The sequence below is a fragment of the Ovis aries genome, chromosome 22, assembly GCF_016772045.2.
Source record: "Ovis aries strain OAR_USU_Benz2616 breed Rambouillet chromosome 22, ARS-UI_Ramb_v3.0, whole genome shotgun sequence".
Taxonomy (NCBI): domain Eukaryota; kingdom Metazoa; phylum Chordata; class Mammalia; order Artiodactyla; family Bovidae; genus Ovis; species Ovis aries.
Genome location: NC_056075.1, coordinates 20,241,559 through 20,254,011, shown reverse-complemented (window position 1 = coordinate 20,254,011; position 12,453 = coordinate 20,241,559). Strand labels below are relative to the sequence as shown.

The window sequence follows — 12,453 nt, the reverse complement described above, 5'->3', positions numbered from 1 at the left end:
TTAAGGTAGTACAATTACTATGGAAGCAATCAGAGACTAATAGTCAACTGATTAAATTTGAATAATTTCCTTTGAAAACAGCTTGAGTGAATCAAGTTATCCAGGTGAAAATAAATTTGATGTTTAATAGATACATAACATTTTTAATCTTTGGAAATGCTTTCCTTTTTTATCTTAGCATCTTGGATTTGAAGCTGTGAGCAAGGTAGGCCAGGAATGAAACAGTCCAGGAAGCTGATGGGGGTAAAAATGATGCTTCTCAATTTTAATGTGCTTAGTAAACATCTGGGAATCTTCTAAAAATTCATATTCTCACTTAGTTGGTCAGGAGTGGGGCCTGAGATTTTGTGTTTCCAACAAGCACGTGGGTGACACTGATGTTGCTGATGTGAGGCCTATACTCATTATAAGTAAGCACCTGGGTAAAAGGTAGTAAGCTACATACAATGGAGAACCCAATTTAACAGAAGAAACTGAGTGTCAGTCATCAAAATGATGGACACTTGGCATGACAAAGAAAGAGATGAAAAGAGAAGGGAATACACAGTGCGAAAGGATGAAGGGCAAAGAAGCTCTTCCTCTGCATTAGCTAAACAAGGATACCTTCCATCTTGGAATCCCATGCCCTAGACAGGGGCATATCCTGAATATGGCACTAAAAGCGTCCCAAGACTATTGGCTGTCATAGCAGCTGTAATCCTGGAGCTTGCCCAGTACTGTTTCTTGTCTCTGTAACTTTCCCTTCTGGGGAATCCTGATGGTAGCCCATGGGTCCTGAAGTGCTCGTGCCACAGCCTTTCATCTCATTTGCAACCCACTCCTTCCCCTGGGAACCAGAGGCCCTAACTCTGAACTTGACTTGCCTCTACCCATCGTTTACTCTCTTGGTCAGTGGTCTTCCAGAGGAGACTTTGTGGCCCAGCACTGGCTGTTATACCCATCAGACATGAAGTAGACACCATAAGTCTCTTGGCAATACCCACTCACTATCTAGGATAGTTCTGTCCTCTTTGGGGAGTGCCTGTCATCAGTTTTCCTCTTACCCTTTAGAGATTCTTGTTCTGTGTAGAATAAAAATAATAAGCATGTAAGTACCTGTTTCTGATCCTTCCTTTTTCTTAATGTTTGCTTTTTTCTTTAAATTAATAAAGATCTATGTGATTCACAATACACTTTTTAACTTGCTTCACACTTCTTAAGTAAGTTACAAAGATAATATGCTTGTATCTTATTAATAGAAATTAGATTTTTTCAAATACTGTATTTGTGTTTTTATCATTGGAAGCTAGGAGCACTAATACAATGATAAAGGTATTATTTTAATGGGCCATTTTCTCTTGAAAATATGGGCTGCCAAAACAGATTCCAGAAATTCAAGATTAACGTATACAAGCTGTAGGGTCTGAGAGGTGCTAGTGGGGTGGGAATTAGAAGGGGAATGCCCTCCATACTGGAGGGAACATTCTGAGGGGGAAAGAACTGGCCTCAACTAGATGAATTCCTTATTATATGCTGTCAGTTCCTTTTCCATGAAAAGACAAACAGCACTCACTATGGCTGTAATTTTAGTAATTTTATTTGTACATTGCTTTTATTGTCTGTCTTCTCCATTAGATTAGCGAATTCATGAGGACGGGGACTTTGTCTTTTTTTTCACCATGTAATCTCTTTTTGACCCAGCTAAATGGCTTGTGGGATCTTATTGTTTCCCGACCAGGACTGAACCCAGGCCATGGCAGTGAAAACACCAGGTCCTAATTACTGGGCTGCCAGGGAACTCCCTCACCAAGCTGTCTTTAGAACCTAGTGAGATGCCTGGCACATAGTATTAACAGAAAGTCAGTAAGTATTGATACAATGAATAAGTGAATGGAAAAAATAATGAAGAAAAGAAACAGTGGTACTATGAGATGAAGTTAAACTGGGTTAAAACTAAAATTAAAACTAAAAAAAGGCTCTCAAGTCTACAAAGCTGATAAATGTATTATTGCCTGCCATATTAATAAGCAAAGGACTACACTGTCATCAGTGACTGGGGCCACAGCCTAGGGTGAACTGGTGAACTCTGAGGAAACTCAGGAAGGAAAAGAAAACCAGCCATCTACCTGCCATTGGACTGCAGCTGCTCTCTATGGTGAGCTCTGAGAAAACTCAGGATGTGAAGACACAGTATTTTGGCCCCAGATAGCTGAGCACATATCAAAGGAATGATTTCAATGAGCCCAGACTCTTGCATCTTCCTATATAGAAGAGCACTAGATTCCTTAATTTGCAATTTCTGTTAGTAATTTTCTTTAATTAACAGTAATCTTTTGTTCCTACCACCTGCCCTTTGTTGTGAAAGTCCTATCTATCCTAGCTCCCTGCTTACCTTCTTGGAGCAGTTCTCTCAGGGTTACTAGAGATGCTGCCTCCCTGGCTTGAAGTCCTAAACATTCCCACCGAATGAAATGTAACACTTGACTTTTAGGTTGTGAATGTTTCTTTAGCTGACAAAGCTTAGCTTCGGAAGAAAGATTCCTGATTGGAAAAGTTGGGGAGACCCATTCCTTCAGTCATGTGGAAGATTGAAACAGCGTACCCCTTTCAAATAATTTTGACATTGTTATGCCATTCGTTGTAAGTCCTATGTCTCTTCCATTTCTAGAGCACAATATTTCTCTGTTCAGAACTTGGAACTCTCGTATGGAAATTAATATAATGTCAGAAAGCAAATACAGGGATTTCATTACAGGATAAGGACTTGCTGTGGTCTTTTTAAACACAATTAATGAACCAGTAATACATTTAAAATGTTTTTTTTTTAAAATGCAATTTAATTTAAGGGGAATTATCAGATTAATATTTGGTATGCATTAACGTAAAATATTCTTTGCTCCCTGGAATAAAAGCACAATATGATATCTAAAATCAGAGCATCTCATTCACCCTTTCATTCAAGAAAATTTTTTGACGCCAGAGGCCACACGGCAGAGTGGAGCAGGGACCCTGAAGATAGACTACCTACATGCCTATCCCCACCATTGTATCAGTTCAGTTCAGTTCAGTCACTCAGTCTGACTCTCTGCAACCCCATGGACTGCAGCACACCAGGCCTCCCTGTCCATCACCAACTCCCGGAGTTTACTTAAACTCATGTCCATTGAGTCAGTGACGCCATCCAACCATCTCATCCTCTGTCATCCCCTTCTCCTCCTGCCTTCAATCTTTCCCAGTATCAGGGTCTTTTCCAGTGAGTCAGTTCTTTGCATCAGGTAGCCAAAGTACTGGAGTTTCATCTTCAGAATCAGTCCTTCCAATGAATATTCAGGATTGATTTCCTTTAGATGGGCTGGTTGGATCTCTTTACAGTCCCACGGACTCTCAAGAGTCTTCTCCAAAACCACAGTTCAAAAGCATCAGTTCTTTGGTGCTCATCTTTCTTTATAGTCCAACTCTCACATCCATACGTGACTACTGGAAAAACCATAGCTTTGACTAGATGGACCTTTGTTGGCAAAGTAGTGTCTCTGCTTTTTAATATGCTGTCTAGGTTGGTCATAACTATTCTTCCAAGGAGAAAGCGTCTTTTAATTTCGAGGCTGCAGTCACCATCTGCAGTGATTTTGGAGCCCAGAAAAATAAATTCTCTCATTGATTTCACTGTTTGCCCATCTATTTCCCATGAAGTGATGGGACCAGATTCCATGATCTTAGTTTTCTGAATTTTGAGTTTTAAGCCAACTTTTTCACTCTCCTCTTTCCCTTTCATCAAGAGGCTCTTTAGCTCTTCTTCACTTTCTGCCATAAGAGTGGTGTCACCTGCATATCTGATGTTATTGATATTTCTCCCAGCAATCTTGATTCCAGCTTGTGCTTCTTCCAGCCCAATGTTTCTCATGATGTACTCTGCATATAAATTAAATAAGCAGGGTAACAAAATACAGCCTTGACATACTCCTTTCCCAATTTGAAATCAGTCCATTGTTCCATGTCCAGTTCTAACTATTGCTTCTTGATTTGCATACAGATTTCTCAAGAGGCAGGTCAGGTGGTCTGGTATTCCCATCTCTTTGAGAATTTTCCACAGTTTGTTGCGATCTACACAGTCAAAGGCTTTGGCATAGTTAATAAAGAAGTAGATGTTTTTCTGGAACTCTCTTGCTTTTTCTATGATCCAACAGATGTTGGCAATTTGATCTCTGGTTCCTCTGCCTTTTCTAGATCCAGCTTGAACATTTGGAAGTTAATGGTTCACATACTGTTGAAGCCTGGATTGGAGAATTTTGAGCATTACTTTACTAGCGTGTGAGATGAGTGCAATTGTGCAGTAGTTTGAGCATTCTTTGGCATTGCCTTTCTTTGGGATTGGAATGAAAACTGACCTTTTCCAGTCCTGTGGTCACTGCTGAGTTTTCCAAATTTGCTGTCATATTGAGTGCAGCACTTTCACAGCATCATCTTTCAGGATTTGAAATAGCACAACTGGAATTCTACTACCTCCACTAGCTTTGTTCATAGTGATGCTTCCTAAGGCCCACTTGACTTCACATTCCAGGATGTCTGGCTCTAGGTGAGTGATCCCACCATCGTGATTATCTGGGTCATGAAGATCTTTTTTGTACAGTTCTTCTGTGTATTCTTGCCACCTCTTCTTAATATCTTCTGCTTCTGTTAGGTCCATACCATTTCTGTCCTTTATTGTGCCCATCTTTGCATGAAATGTTCCCTTGGTATCTCTAATTTGATTGAAGAGAGTTCAAGTCTTTCCCATTCTATTGTTTCCCTCTATTTCTTTGCATTGATCACTGAGGAAGGCTTTCTTATCTCACCGTTGTATGGATGTGCCTTTTTTGGCAAATTGTTCTAGTGCTTTTTGCCTCAATTTGTTCATCCATTAAATGGAATAATAAGACCACCTACTTCAATTGTTTTTGTAATTTAAATGAACTAGTTTTTATTGAGCGCTTAGGACAGCACCTGGAGTACAATAAGCAATATGTGCATGTGTGTTCATTCACTCAGCAGTGTCTGACTCTTTGCAACCTCATGGACTGTAGCTCACCAGCTCCTCTGTCCATGGGATTCCCCAGGCAAAAATGTTGAAGTAGGTTGCCATTTCCTTTCCCAGAGAAATTTTCCTGATGCAGGGATCAAACCTGCGTCTCCTGCATTGCAGGTGGATTCTTTACCCATTGAGCAACCTGGGAAGCCTGTAAGCACTATGCACATGATTTTAAATAAACAAACTCCTGTAATGTGCCAAGCAGGTATCAAGCACCAACAGGCTCCTGGGAAAGTTGTGAACTAGTATCTACTGAACACTTGAGATATATCAAGCACCAATCTGTAGCAGTTTTGCGTCAGTTTTTATGACAATTCTGATGGCGACACCATCCTTCCTCATTCCTTCAGCCAGTACTTACTGAGTGTCCACTAGATGTCAGGGGCTGTTTTCGGTTCTGAGGCACAGCATCTTCGGATTTATGTTTTAAAAAATTATTATTCTACTAACAAATGATTTTCAATAGTGCCCTCAATTTCCAGATCAGCTCTAAATTGTAGTGTATCTCACTAATCTCTATTAAAACATTCTTATAACGTCTGAAGTTTTAAATTACTACATTCCTAGAGCTTTGTAGAACTATTTTTTTTGGCGTGTCTGTTCTACTTAATTATCATTGTTAGAGACTGTCTTAATTTCGTATTCTTGTGAAATCACTTTCAAATCTGTTATTTTTCAACAAAAACTTGATCTTTTTAGGTTATAAAATAATATATTTGTTGGAAAGTATGTCATTTTTCTATTGAAGCAATGCTGTAAGCATAGTTGTATATCTCTATGCCTATCTATCTTTGTAAACTGATATAGAAGTCTTTAGGATAGATTCCTAAGAGGAGAAATTGCTCGGTGAAATGGTATATGCATTTTAATTTTGACTGATATTGCCAAAATGCATCCTAATAAGAGGTTTTTATCTATTGACACTCTCACCAATAGTGCACAAAAATGCCTACACCCCTGTACTCTCAACAACATGATTTGACAATATTTATAAATATTTTTGTCAGGCTCATAGGCAATAATGGATAAATTGGTGTGGTTTCAGTTTTATAATGAGAATGACTTTTTGTCCATTTATTGGCTATTTGTATGGATTCTTGGAATTTCTCTATATCCTCAATTCATTTTTATATTGATACATTGAAGCTCTGAGTAGCTAACACATGTGACTGATAAGCAGGCTGCAAGTATTTTTTCCAAGTCATCATATTTTAATTTATGGTATCTATCATCAATTTTTTCTTTAGGGCTTCTGAGATTATGTCATGATTGGGAGAGTCTATTCCACCCCAGTACTGTTTCAAAAATCTCCACTATCTTCACTATTTTGTTCGTAGTTTAAAATATCTAAATCTCAAAAAATTGCTGTTGTGAAAGCAATAATGATTAACAATAGAACTTAGTTTTCAGTCATTAGCAGACGTCACATATTTGGAAATCAAATAATAGTAAAGTGAGTTTGTTTTAACGTGGTGAGTTTCCTTCATATAAATGTTTAATTATGTGCTAGACATAAATGACTTGTGAAAGCATTTTATAGAGGCGCCTCTTGTTTCTTGCATATATTCCCATGTTTATAGAAAATGGCTGAGAAAATGGTTGGGGAGAGACCAGGGCAGAACCTCTATGAAGGGAATAAGAGATTAAAACAGAGTAGAAGTCTTCTGATTACCTTGTTCTTTACATCCTTGTCCACAGAGTGAAAGTCCTGTATTTTTTCCTGTTTTTGCCCAATCAACAAAGACGTGCTTTGGAAAGCAGATGATGTGGAAGATGGTTATTAAGAATTAATTCTGGGTGAAAAAGTTATTGAATCTGTCCCACACAATGTGCATGTAGCTAAATCGACTGTATTAAACATTTTAAAATGGATAAGATGGTCAGTTGTACGTTATTTTGTTTTTTACCATAATTAAAGAGTTAATTCTGTATTATAGTGTATGTTTTTAATCAATCAACTAGTATTTGACTACCTATTATGTATCAAATATCTTGTTGTGGTGGAAGATACCAGGAAATATGATTTCAGTCCTCAAGGAACTAACAAGCAATCAAGTTGGAGAAAATAGTTGAGTATGCATGAAAATGTACAGTCTCAGGCAGTGTGATGATACCAAATGAGAAGAGAGACACAAATTCTTATGGGAGTTTTAAAAAAGCAGAAATCTGACTACGGTGATAGAAATGTTAGGTACTTAAATGGCTTTCAAAGCACTTTAACATATATTTTCCAAACTAACCCTTTTACCAGATCTAGGAGGCATTATCTCCATTTAACAGATGAGGAAACAAAGGCTCAGAAGTTGTAATTTTTCCGAGTTCACATGGCAGAGCTGGGAACTAGATCCAATGTTTTCCAGTTCTTACTCCTAGTGGGGTTTTTTCAAGCTGGCACTGAAGGTTTATTGCCCGAAAGTTTAGAGGGTTAGAGCAGAATACAAATGTGCTAGGGACACTGTGGTTATGTATTTGTTAGAATTAGGATTATTCTCTCCTCACTGTCATCATGCCAAAGAATATAAAGTAATTTTTATTTATTTATTGGTTATGCTGCACAGCATACGGTGTCTTAATTCTGCTACCAGGGATCAAACCTGGGTCCTCTGCATCGGAAGCTCGGAGTCAACCACCGGACCACCAGGCAAGTCCCTCAAGTAACTTTTAATATAAAGTAAGGAATACTTTTTTTCTTACTATTTACTGCAAAAACTCAAATCAAACTGCAATTGAATGAGGACTAACGTGCAAGTCTGCAGTTTCACCACTGTATATACACAGCTGTTTGACCAACTGCAGTCCATGACAGACATTCCTTACCCATCACGTCTGACATCATTCTTTAAGGTCATAATACATGTGGTACAGTTAAAATCATTCTGATCTGACCCAGGTGTGACAGAAATGAAAACTAACACAGGTAGCAGAATAAAGTCAGTGAATTCGAATTTAAAAGCAGTTCTCAGGGCTAAGACCACATGAGTTACACACATTTTCTTAAACCACATCCTTCTGGTTCAGTGAACTGACTTCTACCCAGAAAGTGCAGAGCCTTAGGTCTTTTCATACAATAACCCTATCTGATTGCCCAGGGTCAAGCTACTGTTTATCTTTGCCAGACACAACCCATATCCTGAACAGAACCCATATCCTAAAACCTGTGTTTTTCACCAGTTACTTCAGGGCAATACACGCTCTGACATTCTTTCTACATAATCACCTAAACAAGAGAAATACTCTAATTTTTTGTTTTTTAAGTATTAGGTAAAAGTAGCTCAGTGGTAAAGAATCTGCCTGCTAATGCAGGAGCCGCAGGGGCTGCAGGTTCAATCCCTGGGTCTGGAGGATTCCCTGGAGGAGGAAATGGCAACTCACTCCAGTATTCTTGCCTGGAGAATCTCACGGGCAGAGGAGCCTGGCGGGCTATATAGTCCGTGGGGTTGCAAACAGGCAAACACGACTGAGTGACTGAGCACCAATACAAACACACACACAGCGGTCAGAGCTTTGCTTTTCATTTTCTTTCTCATGAGCGCCCAACATTTTGCAAAAGAAGGGCCGTGCTGCCCTCTACTGCAGGATGTTGAAATATTCACAATACACTTTGATATCTGCCTGCCACCTCCACCACAACCCAGCTATGTGGGATAGAGGAAGACAATCTATTACAATGTTTTACACTATCCCTTTAGGAGGTGTTTAAAAGAAATGTGAACAACAACAACAACAACAAAAAAGAAATGTGCTCTTGGAAAATACATTGAATTTGTTTCCATCATTATTTCTTTATTTACCTTCATTTTGTACCAAAGCGTAGGACTTTAGGACATGATCTAACAACAAAAAAAGGATATTACAACTTGGGCAGGGGGAAGCTTAAGACATTGCTCTAGAGGTAAGAGGCTGTGTTTCGGTGCATTTAGGGAGAAACAAAGCAAAGGGAGGAAATTTAATTCTGACTTTAGGGTCTGTGATCTTTTGGTCTCCTTTCATTTGGAGTGTTGTCATTAGCTTTCTGCTAAGGTGATCTTACTAAGTGTCCAGTATAATTCTAAGCATTTTAGAGTCAATTGTTTAATAACATTAAATCATTTAATCCTCACAGCAATCCCATGTGGTAGAATTATTATTATCTCTGTGTTACAGGTAAGGGAACTGAAGTATACAGGGGAAATCTAGTCCCAGAGGCCATGCTTTTAACCATTATACTACACTGCCCCTTTAAATAAAGTACAAAAATTATATAACACAACAATTTTTAAACGGTGCTCAAGAACTTAGTTACATTAACAAGTAGATAAAGCCCAGCCATACTTTTCAGTCTTGTTGATATCTCTGTTATACAAGGGCCTCAGCGATTTTTAAAAAGTTCTGCCCATGTAGGTGCCTAGTTTAGGAACTAATGTTAGACCATGTCCACCCCAGGCCTCACTAGACACACCCTTCTATGAAACAGGAAACAGCAAGAGACCTTCACTTGGTCTAATCCACGTGTGCAGGTTGGAAGAGAAGTCATACAGAGGGAGGGAGGGACTTCTCTGTGGTCCAGTGGCTAGGACTCCAAGCTTCCAATGCAGGGTCCTCAGTCTGATCCCTGGTCAGGGAACTAGATCCCATGTGCTGCTATGCAGAGTTCGAATGCCACTGAAGATCCTGTGTGCTGCAGCTACAACCTGGAGCAGCCAAATAAACAAATACTTTAAAAAGTATATGAGAGAGAGGAGAGAAGTGAGGGGAGAGATGCAAGGAGATGGTTCCACCAAGACACACCCAGGAAACAAACGAGTTAAGTTGAAGAGAGTGGTTGATAAGCGATCACTTTTCTTAGCAAGAGTAATCTCAATATAATCTCAATACAGTAGGAGGACAGCATCAGCTTAGGGCCTCTACACTTATCTTCTCGGCCACAATTTAGCCACATGGTGACTACTGACCAGATCTCCTCTTACAGCTCTGATTTTTATTGTTTAGCACACACCTCAGATTCTAAATATCCTACCCTTTATGACAGCATACACCCAAACACAATAATTCCAAAGCACTTTTGTGCTTGAGTGCAGAGTGTGATAAACTACTCTGTCCCTTGACTTGTTGCTAAGTGTAGATCTGGGCATCAGGAGCAAGATTAACTGTAATAAGCAGGTATAGATTTACTTAGAGATCCATGCAGTGCCCACTGCTGCCCTGGCCTGCCTCTTACACTATACGGCAGTGCTGTTTAGCCCTGAAGGCTTCAGATTTCTAAGTGAGTATATTGTTAAAGGGATTCATTCCTGATCAAGTTGTTGCTGTATGGTTCCCACCTCTTCCCTTTCAATTCTTTTGAAGAAAAAAGAAAAAGGCAGAAGGGAGATTGTAGGTACAGACAGTCCCTTGAACAGATAATCCTAATGAAGTCAGGAGGCAGGGGGAATACCTGCCAGTCTTCCTTCTGACCCTCACTGCCCTTTCCCTGGACTCTTTACCCTGGCTGCCTATTTGTCTGGGCAATGTTTGCTTCTCAAGAATCCTTTGAATTATCCATTGGCAGGGAGGCAATCTTAAATTCATTCTAAGTGTTAAAATTAGCGATGGCCTGGAAAGCATTTTGTTTACTTCAATACACGGAGTTTAGTTAGAGGGGCAGCTTGCAGGGCTCAAGAGAGGAGTACTGAACTTAATCAAAAAAACTTGAGACTTGGATCCCACATAATACATAATCTCCTCCCCTAACACCCAGTAACTGTCCTTTTCTAAAACTCAGAACAGATATTATGAAGACATGAAGAAAAACTGCTTAAGGTACTTTACCCTCATCAGCACTGATTTGGTTATGGGGTTGTTTAGGTTGCCAATCAATATTTATTTGGACTTAGCTAAGCTGATAATGTTGAGGTAACCTAGGGTTGTTTTTCCCCCCAGTGAATGACGTAAATAGTGACCATGATATTTTTGGCCAGTGCTGTGAAGACCATACTTTTAAATCAAACTTTGGGAAGGCTGGGCTATAGAACATCCCACTCAGCAGTTGCCCTTTGCCTCTGCTTAGGGAAGCACGTAAAGTTCATTGTCATTTCACCTTCAGTGTTGAACTTGCAATCTTAAAGGAAAGCGCTGTCAATGAAACACTGTGGACCTTTAAAACTAGAGGTTAAATTTCTGAAAAGAAGCAAATGATACAAAGGTTGGCAGCTGTTGCACAAAGGTCTTCTGGCTTTGTTACTTTGAATGAAAGAGTCATTTTGAGATTTGTCATATTATCCAATGAAGCGAGGCTGAAGAATTGTGTTTTTTTCTGAAAAACCAAAAGAACAGGTTCTCCCACCATTTATTGAATACTTACTAAGTGCAAGAAATTAAGGGAGACTAATACTAAGATCTCTAGCCAAGGGTGTGCAGATGTGCAATGATGACAATAGCCAACATTTAGTGAGTGCTTACTATGTGCAACTAAACACTTGATATTTATTAACTCATATAATCCCCACAACAACTCTTACGGAAAGTACTATTGTCTCCATTTACTGAGAGGTTAAATAACTTGCCTAGACTTGCCCGAGTTGGTAAGTGGTAGGGCTAGACTCTAAACCTAAGTAGTCTGCCTCCAGAGCTGGGTTCTTAACTGGGCTTTTTCTAAAATATTACCAACAAGATACAGAAGCATAGGCAAGAGAGATGGATTTTAAGCGGAGTGAGGGTTAAAGTAAAGCTTTATGGAAGAGGCATTTGCTCTGGATCTTGAAGGTCAACAGGTGAAGAGAGGGGCTGGGGAGGAAAGAACAGCCTGACTAAAAGAAGACAGTTTGAGTCCGGGCCAGCTGACGACAGCAAGATGTGGTTGAGTGCCCGCGTGGGAGAAAAGCTGGAGGGGGAGGCCGCGCCCGGATCCGGAAGGTCCTTGAGGACCAAGCTCTCAGTAAGGCAAGGGGAGCAAAAATCTCAAACTGTAAGGGTGGCAGAAAGGAATTCCTGGACACTTCTCCTTTTAGTAGGATGGCCCCCTGTCTGAAACCAAGGCAGGAGGCCCACTAATATTTCTCTCTGGGGAAAACAGCCGATCGAGATGGTCAAGGTCGTCCACGAGGGCTCCAGAACTGCACGTCCTGGCCGAGGACTCACGTCCCGTGCGCAGAGGCCGGATTTAGCTGCCAGCCGAGCCGGGCCAGGCTGGGTCAGGAATGTGCGTACTCCCGGGCCTGGCAACGAGAACACCAGCTTCGCGGGTACCGGAAGGCCAGTCCTTCAGAATTCCCGTCAGCTACCTCTCTCTGGCCTCTTGGCCCTTGAAGGTCGAGGAGGCCGCCTCCTCGCTACGCAGCTTGGCTCCTCCCCTCAGCCCCGGGAGGGCCAAGGAACAACGGCCTCAGCGATAGGAGCATGCTCTGCCAATCAATCCTATCCCCGCCCCCTCCCAGCCGGCGTACGTTGCATTG

The 12,453-nt window shown here is 40.4% G+C and overlaps 1 long non-coding RNA gene across 1 annotated transcript; it reads right to left on the bottom strand.

The window, feature by feature from the left end:
- Positions 1–8,806: 8,806 nt before the first annotated feature.
- Positions 8,807–12,312, bottom strand: LOC132658410 (uncharacterized). The gene is made up of 2 exons (XR_009598038.1): positions 12,140–12,312; positions 8,807–9,714 (listed from the first exon to the last, which is right to left on the bottom strand). It is a non-coding gene; the product is annotated as an uncharacterized LOC132658410 (long non-coding RNA).
- Between the last annotated feature and the right edge of the window lie 141 nt (positions 12,313–12,453).